We start from the raw sequence: 13,108 nt of genomic DNA, 5'->3' as shown, positions 1-13,108 counted from the left end.
GCTTATCTAAATTAGACCGCCCATATCCTAAAATACACTCACTCCAGAGGAGGCCAGCACTGGGGAAGCATGAGTGTTCTCCTTGGTGACAAAAGAAGTAGTTACACGGGACGCCTGGGTTAAGCTCAGTGGGTTAAGCGTCCAGCTTCAGCTCAGGCCATCATCTCATGGTTTGTGAGTTCGAGCCCCGTGTCAGGCTCTGTGCTGACAGCTCAGAGCCTGGAGCCTGTTTCAGATTTCGGGTCTCCCTGTCTCTCTGCCCCTCCCCTGCTTGCACTCTGTCTCTCTCTCTCAAAAATAAATAAACATTTAAAAAAAAATTTTTTTAAGAAGCGGTTACATAACTTGCCTAGCCTGGAGGTGACCAGGACACTTGTAAGGCGCATGTGCACCTTCTTGAGGATGGCCAGATGGCAACAAGCCCAAGATATGGCTGGGATATGAATCAGAGCCACCCTCGTGGCTTTTGCACTCACAAAGCTGAGTGTCTTCTCTGCAAAGTTACTGAAGGAGGTAGTTCCCACCTAAAACACCCTTCCACTTCTACCCTTATCTATCACCTTCCTCTTCTCTTAGGTCAAGTTCAAGGCCTACTCTTGCCCACAGTGCCCTCCCTTACCACATACGCCCTTCCTGGTCTCCTCTCTCTCCTCTGCAGTCTGCTCATATTACTATCCGGAATATTCGTTTGGTGCTTGCCGTAACTGTTTTATACCATCAGCTCTCATTTCCTTGCAAACTGGTGAGTGAGGTCCTGGAAGCCACAGACTGTCTTAGAGGCCTTTGAATCTTCCATTGAAAAGAGCATGGGGCCTTGAACATGGCACACCTTCAATAAACACAGGACTGTTCTGTTCCCTGAGCAAATGTTTATTGACTGCCTGCTATATGTCAGCTACACAAAATCCCTGTCCTTGTGGAGTTTGTAGTCTAGCGGGTAAAGACAGACAGTAAAACACGCTTAAAATGGACCGGACACTAGTATTAACTGCTAATGAGAAATAACTATAACATGAAATCTGGGCGGTGGGGGAAGCTTTCAAATTTTAGATTGTGTGATCAGGGAGAAAGTGATCTTTGAGTGAAAACCTGAAGAAGTTGGAGAGTGAGCCATGGAGACACCTGGGGGAAACATGTTTCAGACGGGCATCAGCAGACACTACTGTTGAACCTCTCAGTTTTCAAGTTGGGATATTTATTTTTTAAATAAATAAATGTACATTGATATCAACTTTAAAAATGTCCTGCCTATTATATGTAATATAGATTTTATATTGTATATAATAAGAGTAGAATTAACATACTATTATTAACTTTTCAAGTATATGCATTAAGATATACATGTATATATATATATATATATATATATATATATATACATACACACACACACACACACACACACGTATACATATAGTGATTTAATAAGACTGGTGTTAACAGCAACTCCTGTCGAATCCCCGGGAGCAGGACATTTTAAGCTGTAAGAACACGAGCCACATTAAACAAATCACTACTTATACCTTAGAGGATTAGACTGAGAGTCTTAAAATTTTTGTGCCCTTGGCCATATTGGCAGGTGATATCACTCCTTAGATTATCAGCCCCAGGCAGTTAGTTTACTTTGCCACAGAAGAAGCAAGATTGGCCCTAACGGATGGAAGAGCAGTCTCACTTGGGGCACGTTATCAATGACGCTGTTAGCAAGCACTTCCATTATTAGCTCCTGCCAGAAATTGTAGTCAGGATACCTCCTTAGCTACAAGATACACTGACAGCGTGAATTTTGCCCATCGTGAGGTTTGGTTTCCGGCTAGTCTGGAGTTGCCCCAGAGGGGCTCAATCTGATTGGCTAAGCAGGTTATTGCCTAGCCAATCAAAATACAGTTACGTAGTTTCCCCTTATCCATGGGAGATATATTACAGGACCCCCAGTGGATGCCTGACAGCATACATAGTACCAAACCATATATATATACTGTGTTTTTTTCATATATATATACACATATGTATATACATATATATATATACACATATATATACATATATATACATATATATGTGTGTGTATATATATATGTGTGTGTGTGTGTGTATATATATACCTATGATAAAATTTAACTTAAAAATCAGGCACCGTAAGAGATTCACAACAATAAGAATAGGACATCTATAACAATATACTATAATAAACGTTACTCTGTCTCTCTCAAAATATTTTATTGTACTGCACTCACCCTTCTCTTGTGATGATGCGAGCTGATTAAATGTCTACTCAACGAAAGGAAGTGATGTAGGCATTGTGTCGTAGCGTTGGGTGACCTTCTGACGCTATGTCCCAGGGAGGATCGTCTGCCTCCGGATATTGGTTAACGGCAATAACTGAAACCACAGAAAGTGAAACCACAACCACAGATAAGGGGGGACTGCTACAGTCGAGACACCAGTTGAAGAAACTTTTCCCAGCCCGGCACTACAGCGGCCTCTGGCAATGAAGGTCAAAATGAAGTGTGAACGTACTGTCCTGTCGTAACTTCTCTTTCCTTCTCCAATGGGCCAAACTATCCTCTTGCTTACTTTCCTTAAAGACCAGAGGTAGTAACCTCAAAGCTATTGTCAACACAGGATAGCATCAAGATTTTTGTCCTTTGGGAACAGCTGCATAAGATCACGTCTCCTCTCCATGTCCCTTCCCACCCAGAGCCCCTGAGCAGCCATAACGCTCAGCCTTGAGGGAAGGTCTTGCCTCTCCCTCCACCATCCTCTTTCACCGCTCCCCCCATCCCGCCCTTCTCTTCTGGAACTCCACGGCTGACTTTTGAGAGTTACTTTCTGCCAAGACTTTTTTTTTTTTTTAAACATCTGGTGTCTGTGCCACTGCCAAGCTGGGATTGACTTACCGAACACAAGGACATTCAAAATCCACAGAGTCAGATCAATCTTTAATGAAAAACCAACAAACATTCAAAAGCTGCCACTAAGCAGCTACGGGTTGAAGGCAACTCCAGCTTAATTGGCATCCATAGCACTTTCACCTGCTGCCAAGTTCCAGAGAACCGGCTCCTAGAACTGCTCCGCCAAATTAGGCCAGTTCTCCATCGGGCTCGTGTTGCTATGTTGCTAATTAGGGCGATGCAGAGCATGCTTGTCCAAATGGGGTTTCATCTCGGCATAGATGCTCCCTGAAACTGGAAGGTTTCTAAATGCTCCCTAAAACTCACTGCCATTTTGTAACTTGCATTGATCAGTGGTGAGGAAATCACTAAACAGTCTCTGTTCTCACCAAATGGTGTAATATCAACTCCCTGATGGTTGGGGGACTCGATGAGTGGAGACATCTTTGGACTAAGAAGTATAATTTATATTGGTGGGGTAATATAAAAGGATTTATGAAATCTAAATCTTTTCAAAGATAGAAATACAAGGATTCTCTTTGTTAACCTTTCAACTCTCAGGATTTTTCCAATCAGCTGATTTTTGAAAGCAATTTTTCTCACCCCCAGCTATGCATTAGGTTGGGCGTAGGGTGCTGGCACTCAACACAGATCAATCATTCAGAACCTCTGGAGATGGGGCCGACATTGGTCGTTGGCCTCCAAATCCCTCTAGTTGATTGCAAACAGGAAACTGGGCTGGAGAACTGCTGCTCCACAGGAATCGAGTTTGTTGTTTGAAACATTTATTTTAAAGGAAGAATGGAGACAAAAAGTGTGTGTGGGGCTTCGAAAAGTCTGATGGTTATAATCCCTGCTTACCCTCGTGGCTTGGCTTTGGGTATATTCTCTCGTGGGGTACTTTTTACCTGCACGAGGAGTATTTTTCTCAGAGATGTCGAGAAAATGTGTAGGGGCGCTGTATTAGTTTTCTCAGGCTGCCACAACAAAGTACCATGGACTGGGTGCCTTAAAGAACCATAAATCGATTTTCTTAACGTTCCGGAGGCTGGAAGTCCAAGATCAAGATCAACAGGGTTCTGTCTTCTAACACCTCTATCCTTAGCTTGTTGATGGCCATCTTCTCTCTGTGTCTTCACATGGTCTTCCTGCTGTACATCGCTGTGTCCCAATGTCCTCTTCTCATAAAGGCACCAGTCATGTTGATTAGGGTCCACCCAACATAACCTCATCTTACCTTAACTACTCCTTTAAGAACCCTATTTCCAAATACAGTGAGCTTCTGAGACTAGAGGTTAGGACTTCGACGTATGAATTGGGGGAAGAAGCGACACAATTTAGCCCATAATAGGCACTTTTAAATAATAGTGGATTGTGAGGGGGGAGGTGAAAATTCCTTTTAACAAGTTTATTTTTAGGGGCACCTGGGTAGCTCAGTCAACCGCGTCAGGCTTCAGCTCAGGTGGTGATCTTGAGGTTTGTAAGTTCAAGCCCCCATCAGGCTCTGTGCGGACAGCTCGAAGCCTGGAGCCTGCTTCGGATTCTGTGTCTCCTCTCTCTCTGCCCCTCCCCCATTTGCACTCTGTCTCTCTAAGACAAAATAAAAACATTAAAAAAAATTTTTTTTAATTAAAGAAAACAAATTTATAAGTTTATTTTTAAAAAATCGAGAAAAAACTCAAAAGTAAAGATCTTGAACCATGGCCCATCATGATGGGAAGATCATGCCAGAGGAAGGAAGTCTCAGGACCCACTGAAATCCCAGTGCTGGGGTATTGCAGGAGATGCCTTGTAAAGATGTAAAAGATCACCTACTCAATCGGAATTCTTCAATTGCCTCCATTGTTCGGAGTGCCCCAGACAGCCTTGGGTGCTGTATTCCCATGATGTAATAGACTTTCCCTTCCCAAGAGGTCTCTCGTTTCTTGGCCCTTCAAGTTGCTCATAAAATTTATGTTAGTATAAAAGGTATACGATGCATAAATCCTTGGTAGTCTTGAATTACAGATAACTTTTAGAAATAGTAAAAACTATTTTTTTAATTATCTGCTCCCTACATTTGTGGTTCCTGGGAAATACCACCTCGATGGGTTTGACCTTAGACACTGAGTTTAACTTTTGTAAAATTCAATATTTCTAGAGAAGGGAAGACAAGGAAGAATATAGAAGCGAAACAGAGAGGTACGTGGTGTGTGTGTGTGTGTGTGTGTGTGTGTGTGTGTGTGTGTGGTGTGGGGGTGTGGGGGTGTGGGGGTGGGGTGGGGAGGTGCACAGATAAGGCAACACAGAACCAGAAAAAGCCAAATGTAGGCGATGGCACTCTTGTGGAGGATACCATCTACCGGGGTTGTGGACTTAGAAGACCCTCCCTAGGCAGGAGATACTCTGATTCTGAGCTACTATTTGAATAAATCTCTCTGTCCCTTTACTTCAATAAGGGCAAATGTAATCATCATTTGGGGCAGATTCAGTGCTCCAAATCAGTCATTGTACCAGTCCCTCAAGAAATTGTTTCTGAGAAACTAATATGTGCATAGCACTGTCCAGAGAGCTGCGGCCAACACACAAAGGTACAACCTATACCCACTAATCTCAATGAGCTTAGAGTCTAGCTGAGCACACAATACAAATACAGGTTCAAAGATAAACAACAGCATGAAACTTAGAGAGCAAGGCAAAGGCTATCGTAAGATGATGGTCTATAATTGCCCGCGTAAGGCTCTAAAGGAAAATTTCAATCATTTCAGATTGGAGGCTGCAGTAAGAGATGTGAATTCAGAACCATCCTCATAGACTGGGCTCAGGGCAAAAGAGCCCAGAGAAATGGACAAGAGAAACTTCGAGAATGAAAGGCAAGGACAAAATGGACTAGCCATTGTTGTTTGTTCCTCACTGGTTTGTTTTAGGATGCATTTATTAGATCTGGGTTTCAGTAGAAAAGCGCTGAACACATTTATAAAAAAAAAAAAAACAAACGCAAGTCAATTTTCAGTCAATTTCTCAGTTTCTATCAGGTCTTTCAGCCCCGTCCCCACTCCAAACAACTAGGCAAATAAACACATGACCTGATGGGCCAGCTCACACTATGACCACTGTCAGTGGGAAACTAGATCTTGGCTATGGGCACGGTCATTTAAAAGGGGTCGGTTTGGTCCTCAATATAAACTGGTCATTACAGAACATGTGAGACCTGACCCTTCTTCAGGAACTTGCCCAGTGTGGCTAAAATTGGCCTCCTGATTTAGACATTGCTAAGGAGAGAAAACACACCGCGGGCTGAGAGACTTTCAAAAGTCTTTTCTTTCTCTAAAAGGAAACGAGGCCAAAATCAGCAACCAGAGTAGACTCAAGTTTATGAAAGCTATCTAGCTTCCACCTCAGGAATGTGAAGGAAACTCGGGTCTTTCTTAAGCAATGTCTTTTATCCAATTTGCTTTAAAAAAATTTTTTTTTCAAAGCTGCTGCTGCGTTCAAGTTACCATTCCTTTTCTGCTATTTTGTTTTTAAATTCTGTTGCTTTAAAATAAAAGCCAAGTATGTGGAATACCATAGGAGATGATTGTTTTCAACCAGGAAGATTTTTCTCACTTCTCTGTCCCAGGCTTCAACACAGGAGCACGGTACTGACCTGCTCTTTGGACCTTGGAATGTGTGAGCAATGGGGGGCATGATCTGCCTGCCCTTTGCCACTCAGAGAGCAGGGCACCCCTCCATTCAGTGGCTGGGCCAGCAAGCCATTGTGCAACCTATTCTCCCCCACCCGGATCCCATGCTATTGCTACACTGTCTTTTCCTTTGATTCGTAGGGAAGGTACCTCCTTCTAAATGGTAAATCCACTCTTGTAAGTAAACTGAAACATTTGCATTGGTTCTTGGTTAGTGACCAACTAGGTTTCCTTGTTCTTAGCTCTGCTGGGTAGGCAGCAGAGACGAATTATAGATGAACTTGAATTTGAGTAAGAATCCTCCCTCCCCAAATCTATACTTTGCCCTCCTCCTCTTCTTCCCTACCTCTTAGAAACACACATCCAGTTAGGGGCTAAGACCCTATTCTCTCCTTTCTAGAACCTCCACCTTCACCTAACTCTTATACCTCTCTGGCATTAAAGCCATCTTGAAAAAACCTGTGTCACACCACGTTCTTGATGGCAAACCCCTTTTGGCTTTCCAATCAGGAAGACCTAATGTGAGTGAATACAGATGACTCTGTGAACCAGCTAGACAACTCCAATGTGTGGATTTGGTGGCATTTTTGCATATGCCCAGGGATCTTGGCACAGGCTGGTGTAATGTTATTCTACTCCAGCTCTTTGTTACCCTGTGGGAATACTGACCTAGTGTTATTGTAGGAGTTTTCAAGGGAAGCTCAAAGTCAGAGGAGTTGTATGTAAGATGTTCTAATTTTCCAAGGTTGGCTGAATTTTTTAAAGCATTGTGAAAGCCAAACAAAATATGTCTGAGGGTCATGTTCAACCTCAGGCTGCCAGTGTGAAATCTCTGCCATACTCATGGCTACCATCTTGAAAGGGATCAATACCTCCTGTTTGCATGAGAATTGACAGTTAATGGAAACATGGGGAACGTTCACTCCAAGGTCTACCTGGTTGCCTTCATACTTTAAAAATTCAAGACAGAGGTATGAGTGCTAGTGGTTAGCTAACTTAACTGTAGCTTGGTTTTGACTTTGCACTCAAAGTCCCTGTATGGCAGACAGCATGCTAACCACACACTGGGCACCAAATGGTGAATGTCATCTCTGCCTGGTAGGGAGGAGGGGCTCAACGGGGCACGAGCCTCCAATTCCTTTCTTCTACCTCGGCTGCCAAAGCATGGGTGGGCTTAATAAAGGAGGTACCAGGCTAGACCAAAGCAGCCTAGACTTTTCTGATTGGGTGGATTTGGGGGAAAGTTCTGGGTGAGCTACATGGATTAACTCTCTTTCAGTCCAGACATTAGCAGGGATAATATACTGCAGGGAAATTATAGCAAATTGTTGTAGGCTCTCCTTGCCTTTCTAGACACTCTCATCTCTGGCCCTTCTCAGGTTTCTATATGCGCCCTATGCACACACGTGTGCTCTCTGGCTGTCCAATGCTACTTCTTGTCTCCCCCTCTATTCACACACCAACACACCAGGCCTTGTCTCAAAATGTCCATTGCTTCCTGCCCAACGCACTTTGCTCTAGTGATCCAGTTACAACAGAGGGAAGCTAGAAGCCATTTCAACCTCTAGAGCAACGCTGTCTCATACAAATGTCACACGAGCCACAAATGTGAGCCTCAGATGTAATTTTACTGTTTTCTACTAGCCACATTTTAATAGGTAAAAAGAAACAGGCAAAAATAATTTTAATATATTTTATTTAATCCAGTATACCCCAAATATGATTTCAACATTTCATCAATATTTTTACAGTTGTTAATGAGAGATTTGATATTCTTTTTTTTTTTTTAGACATAAGCTTTGAAATCTAGTGTGTATTTTATACTCACAGCACAATCTTAATGTGAACTGGCCACACTTCAAGTGTTTACCATCCATATGAGGCTAGTGACTACAGTTTAGATAATGCAGCTCTATATTTTGAAGGAAGAAATTTCCCTAATACGGTGATCAAATTTCCACCTCCAAGCCTTTGTCAATCGGACAAACAATGCAATTGCTTAAAATATCCTATACTGATGTGTCTGAATAAAAATTCAACACGATTTGGGGTGCCTGGGTGGTTCAGTTGGTTAAGCGTCCAACTCTTGATTTTTGGCTGCAGTCATGATCTCATGATTTGTGAGTTCAAGCCCTGAGGTGGACTCTGTGCTACAGCTTGCTTGGGATTCTCTCTCTCCCCCTCTCTCTCTGCCCCTCCCCTGCTCTCATGCACATGCACATGCACTCTCTCTCTCTTTCAAAATAAGTAAATGAACATTAAAAAAAAATTAAAAATGCTTTTAACAAACTAAAATGAGTAACTGACTCTTACAAAATAAAAGACAATTAGGCTAAATGCAAAATTCTATATTCAGACTCATAAAAGTAAAACAAATATAAAATGAGGGAGATCAGCTTGGCAATTCATGTAAAAACAAAAACAAAAACAAAAACGCTTGTTTTTAAGTTAATCACAGTCTCCTAAGAGCCATACCATGACAGGATTTTTTTTTTCATTGACACAATCAACATAGTAGCCTGGAATGCAGAAAATAATTGGTCAGATCCAAAGCTGGATTAAAAAGTGCATCAGCCATGCCAGTGTCCAGGGCTCCAAACTACATGCTCAATATCATAGAACACGTAAAAAGATGGAGAAAATGTCAGTTACCAGAATAATTCGTTGAACTTGATGCTTTCCCATCAGCTCATTGGCAGGAGCGCTAAGCTTTCTGAAAACATGTTTGAGTTATAAGTGAGGCTCGCTAGCTAGTGTTTAAGGAGGTGGGTGCTATTAGCTACAGGACTTGTGTCCACTAGGTAGGGTGCTCATGATTGCGCAAGAACTGAGCCCATGAGGGCAACAAAAAGGACCAAAGCTGCTGCTGCCCAACCTTCCCAGCCTTACTCCAAGTAACAGGCAAATATTCAAGGCACGTCCATTTGAAAGAGCATAAAACTATTAACCTGTCTAGAGTAGGTATAATGTCCTCTTTAGGCCACATCTAGAGAAGTATGCTAAATTATAAAGACAACATTTTAGGATGAACTTTGACAAATTAGAGCTTCTGATGAGTGGTGAGGAAAGATGATATGGATGATAAGCAGTTGGTCAATTATCTCATGAGAATTAGAAGAACTGAAGATGTCCGACCTGCTCAAAGGATTCTCATAGGAAAGATGGAGTAGATTCATCCTATTTTCTAATTCCCTGGATACCAAGTGGGAGTCCAACAATTCACTTCATTTATGACACTAACTACCACGAGTTAGCATCCAATCCCCCAAGACTGCCCTCAATTCAGATGCCAGTACAGGGTCCCTAGGTTACCCACATTTCTCCCTGCCTTGGCTAAAAATTCAAAAGCTCCCACAACTACTCCCCTCAGCTTTGATAATTAGCTAGAATAATTCACAAAACTTAGGAAAATACTATACTTACTGTTACCACCTCATTATAAATTATAGGATAGAAATGAATAGCCAGATGAAAAGGTCTATAGGGCAAGCCTCTGAGAAGCCTCTGTCTCCCTGGATTTGGGGTGTGCCACCCTCCTAGCACATGGATGTGTTTGTCAACTTGGAATCTCAACAAACCCTGTCATTTATGAGTATTTATAGAGGTTTCATTACATGGGCATGATTAATCATTGGCCATTGGTTATTGAACTCGATCTGCACCTCTCCCTCCCCTCCCCAGGGGTCAGGGTGGTGGAGCTAAATGCTCTAACCCGCTAATGATGGCTTGGCCTTTGGACCCCCATCCTGCAGCTATCTAGAGTTCCCACCTAAGTCACCTCATTAACATAAACTCAGGTGTGATAGAAAGAGGCTCATTATGAATAACAAAAACACTCCTATCACTCTGGAAATTCCAAGGGTTTTAGGAGCTCTGTGACAGGAGCCATGGATAAAAGTGTAATATATTTCTTACTATGCCACGCTGTGATGGTTAATTTTATACGTCAACTTGGCTGGGCCCAGATAGCTGGTTAAACATTATTGCTGGGGGTGTATGTGTGAGGGTATTTCAGGAGGAGATTAGCATTTGAATCAGTAGACTGAGTAAAAAAGAACCTCCGTCACCAATGTGCTCTGGCATTGGCCAATCCATTGAGGACCTCAATAGAACAACAAGACAGAGGGAGGGCAAATTCTCACTCCCTCTTCTTGAGCTGAATGTTGCCTCCCTCCCTTGGGCATCAGAGCTCCTAGTTCTCGGGCCTTTGGACTCAGGCTGTATCATAGCACTGGCTTTCCCCATTCTCCAGTTTGCAGACAGCAGCAGATTGTGGGATTTCTTGGCCTCCATAACTGCATGAGCAAATTCCTATAATAAATCTCTTAAACATGTATTGTTTCTGTTTCTAGAGAACACTGCCTAATATGCATACATAGCATCCCCAGCACGGATAACTTAATGGAAGTTGGAAGACAAGTTTTAATTAAATATCAGAAAGGACCTCCTTAAAATTAGAATTCTGTTAGTCAAAAGCTGGGTACTTCTGTCCCTTGGGTACTGAGACACTGAGCTCCCTCATCTTCAGACATACGTGGAGGTAGGCTAAATTTGTCAGGGTTGTAGAGATTTTTCTGTGTTTGATAGTTGAACCCAAACACCTTTAAGATATCCTTACCATCCCTGATAGTCTGAACTTTTTTTTGAAAAATCAGAGGGTTAGGATTTACATTTTGAAGGAATAGTTCTTTTAAAATGTCGGAGTAGATGTAAACCACATGGGGAAATTTCAGGTTTTTCAGGTACCTTGCCAAATGTCAAAATGACGCTGGTGTTTGTCCTCAACCCCAAGCAGGAAATTCATAGAGTCAGCATTTGAGCTCCACACCATTTTGCTATTGCTTCACTAGGCACAATCCCCACCCCCAACTTGGTAAACTCATGCACAGATTTCTCTCAAACAAGCAAAGAGTTAGGTCTGGGGGAAGGGTGAGGGACGGCCCAAGAAAATCTGACTAATAGGAAGAAGTGTTAAGAATCTTCCAGGAAATGCAAACCAACCGGCCAATGTTTTCTTTTGCCTTTGAAAAATCTCAAACTAATTTGGTCAGAAGGCATAATAGATGCTGTTTGTTTAGTCAACGACTCCTCTCCAAGAATGCACATAATTATGACCGGACAAACCAAAATTCAGGTTATCTTTGTTAAAAGCGAGGAGATTGTCTGATTGGCTACAGTTTAAGTGTTTGCCTTATTTGGGAAGACCCAGTTGGTTGGTTGTGATTGGTTACCCTTAGGTTTCAATTTCTTAACCCTGAGGCTTTTATAGGTTTAAGTTTTGGTTTGCTTAGTAAGCTGCTAAGGTATGAGAACAACCTCAGTCGCATGGTCCCCTTGTTTAATCAATTTAATACTTTCTACTTTTATAACCAAATACCTTTGATTATTGGACCCGCAAGCTCCTCCAGGGCATCACTTTCCTTTAATCGGCTCTGTCTTCAGAATACAGAAGTAGTGAAATTGCTCTCCAGGGGGCCAGCTAACAACAGCATTGCTACTCTGTGCTTCTAGCACCCAAAAGTACACATTAATATGTCAGCTTAGAAGCATGGCTTCTTGATGAAACAGAAGACCTCCATATTTCCAAACCCCATGGTCACTTCTGTGACTTCATCTCCCTCAACCTCTCAATAGTGTTTGACCTACCTCGTCACTCACTCCCTGTTGCCTGAGTTACTTTGTTTTCTAGGCTCCCTTAACAAAGGAGTGTGGCCCTCTTGCAGTAAATGTATTGTTGTCCCAACTCTTCACTGTTAATCTCCATGAAAGAATTACAGCTTTCCACCCTAGTCACAATGAGCTTGAGCCTGGAAAGTAAGTGAACGAGAGAGATGCCACATCCCGCCCCCTTGTTTAATGTGTGGGGTTCAGGAATTCCTAAATCACCTCCTCAATCTACAACTGATATCTGAAATTAATTTTGGGGATTCCTTCCTTTGGGATTTCTATTAGATTACAATCCTCTTGGGTGATGAAACCCTTAGAGACAATTGTAAGGATGAGGAAGTTAACATTTATTGAACACCTGATATGTGACAAGCCCTGTATTAGAAGTTGTATTGCTCTGTCATCACAATCCTAACATCATCCCCATTTTATAGATAGAAAAATGGAAGCTCTTGGAAGTTAGGTAAACTTATCTCTTAATCAATGGTCAAACATAAAAATTGGTTGCCGTGATTTGAACTGAGTCTGTATGTGCCCTAAGCCATAGTTCTTACCACTCTATTATGTTAGCTCCCTGTTTTGTCATAGACATTGAATGAGAATGAAGAGGGGAGAGGGGCAAGAAAATAGCAGATGCCTTCATGGATGAACCCAGTGGACCCAGGATGTGGAAGGAAGCTGGTCACATTGCCTTAGAATCCTAGATGATTAGAACTGGAAAGGACTTGGAGCACCTGAGTGGCTCAGTCGGTTAAGCATCCGACTTCAGCTCAGGTCATGATCTTATAGTCCATGAGTTCAAGTCCCGCGTCGGGCTCTGTGCTGACAGCTCAGAGCCTGGAGCCTGCTTCAGATTCTGTGTCTCCCTCTCTCTCTCTCTCT

At 42.4% G+C, this 13,108-nt stretch overlaps 1 long non-coding RNA gene across 1 annotated transcript in view; it reads right to left on the bottom strand.

The window, feature by feature from the left end:
• Positions 1-2,243: 2,243 nt before the first annotated feature.
• The window catches only part of LOC121039775 (uncharacterized), a 156,594-nt gene continuing 145,729 nt past the window's right edge, over positions 2,244-13,108 (bottom strand). Inside the window, exon 6 of the long non-coding RNA XR_005794977.1 lies at positions 2,244-2,382. This is a non-coding gene — a long non-coding RNA (uncharacterized LOC121039775). The remainder of the gene's footprint in view (positions 2,383-13,108) is intronic.

This window comes from Herpailurus yagouaroundi, unplaced genomic scaffold, assembly GCF_014898765.1.
Source record: "Herpailurus yagouaroundi ecotype Mexico unplaced genomic scaffold, PumYag 181, whole genome shotgun sequence".
Classification (NCBI taxonomy): Eukaryota; Metazoa; Chordata; class Mammalia; order Carnivora; family Felidae; genus Herpailurus; species Herpailurus yagouaroundi.
Note: the sequence above shows the minus strand (reverse complement) of the source record. Positions and strands in the feature narration are given on the sequence as shown.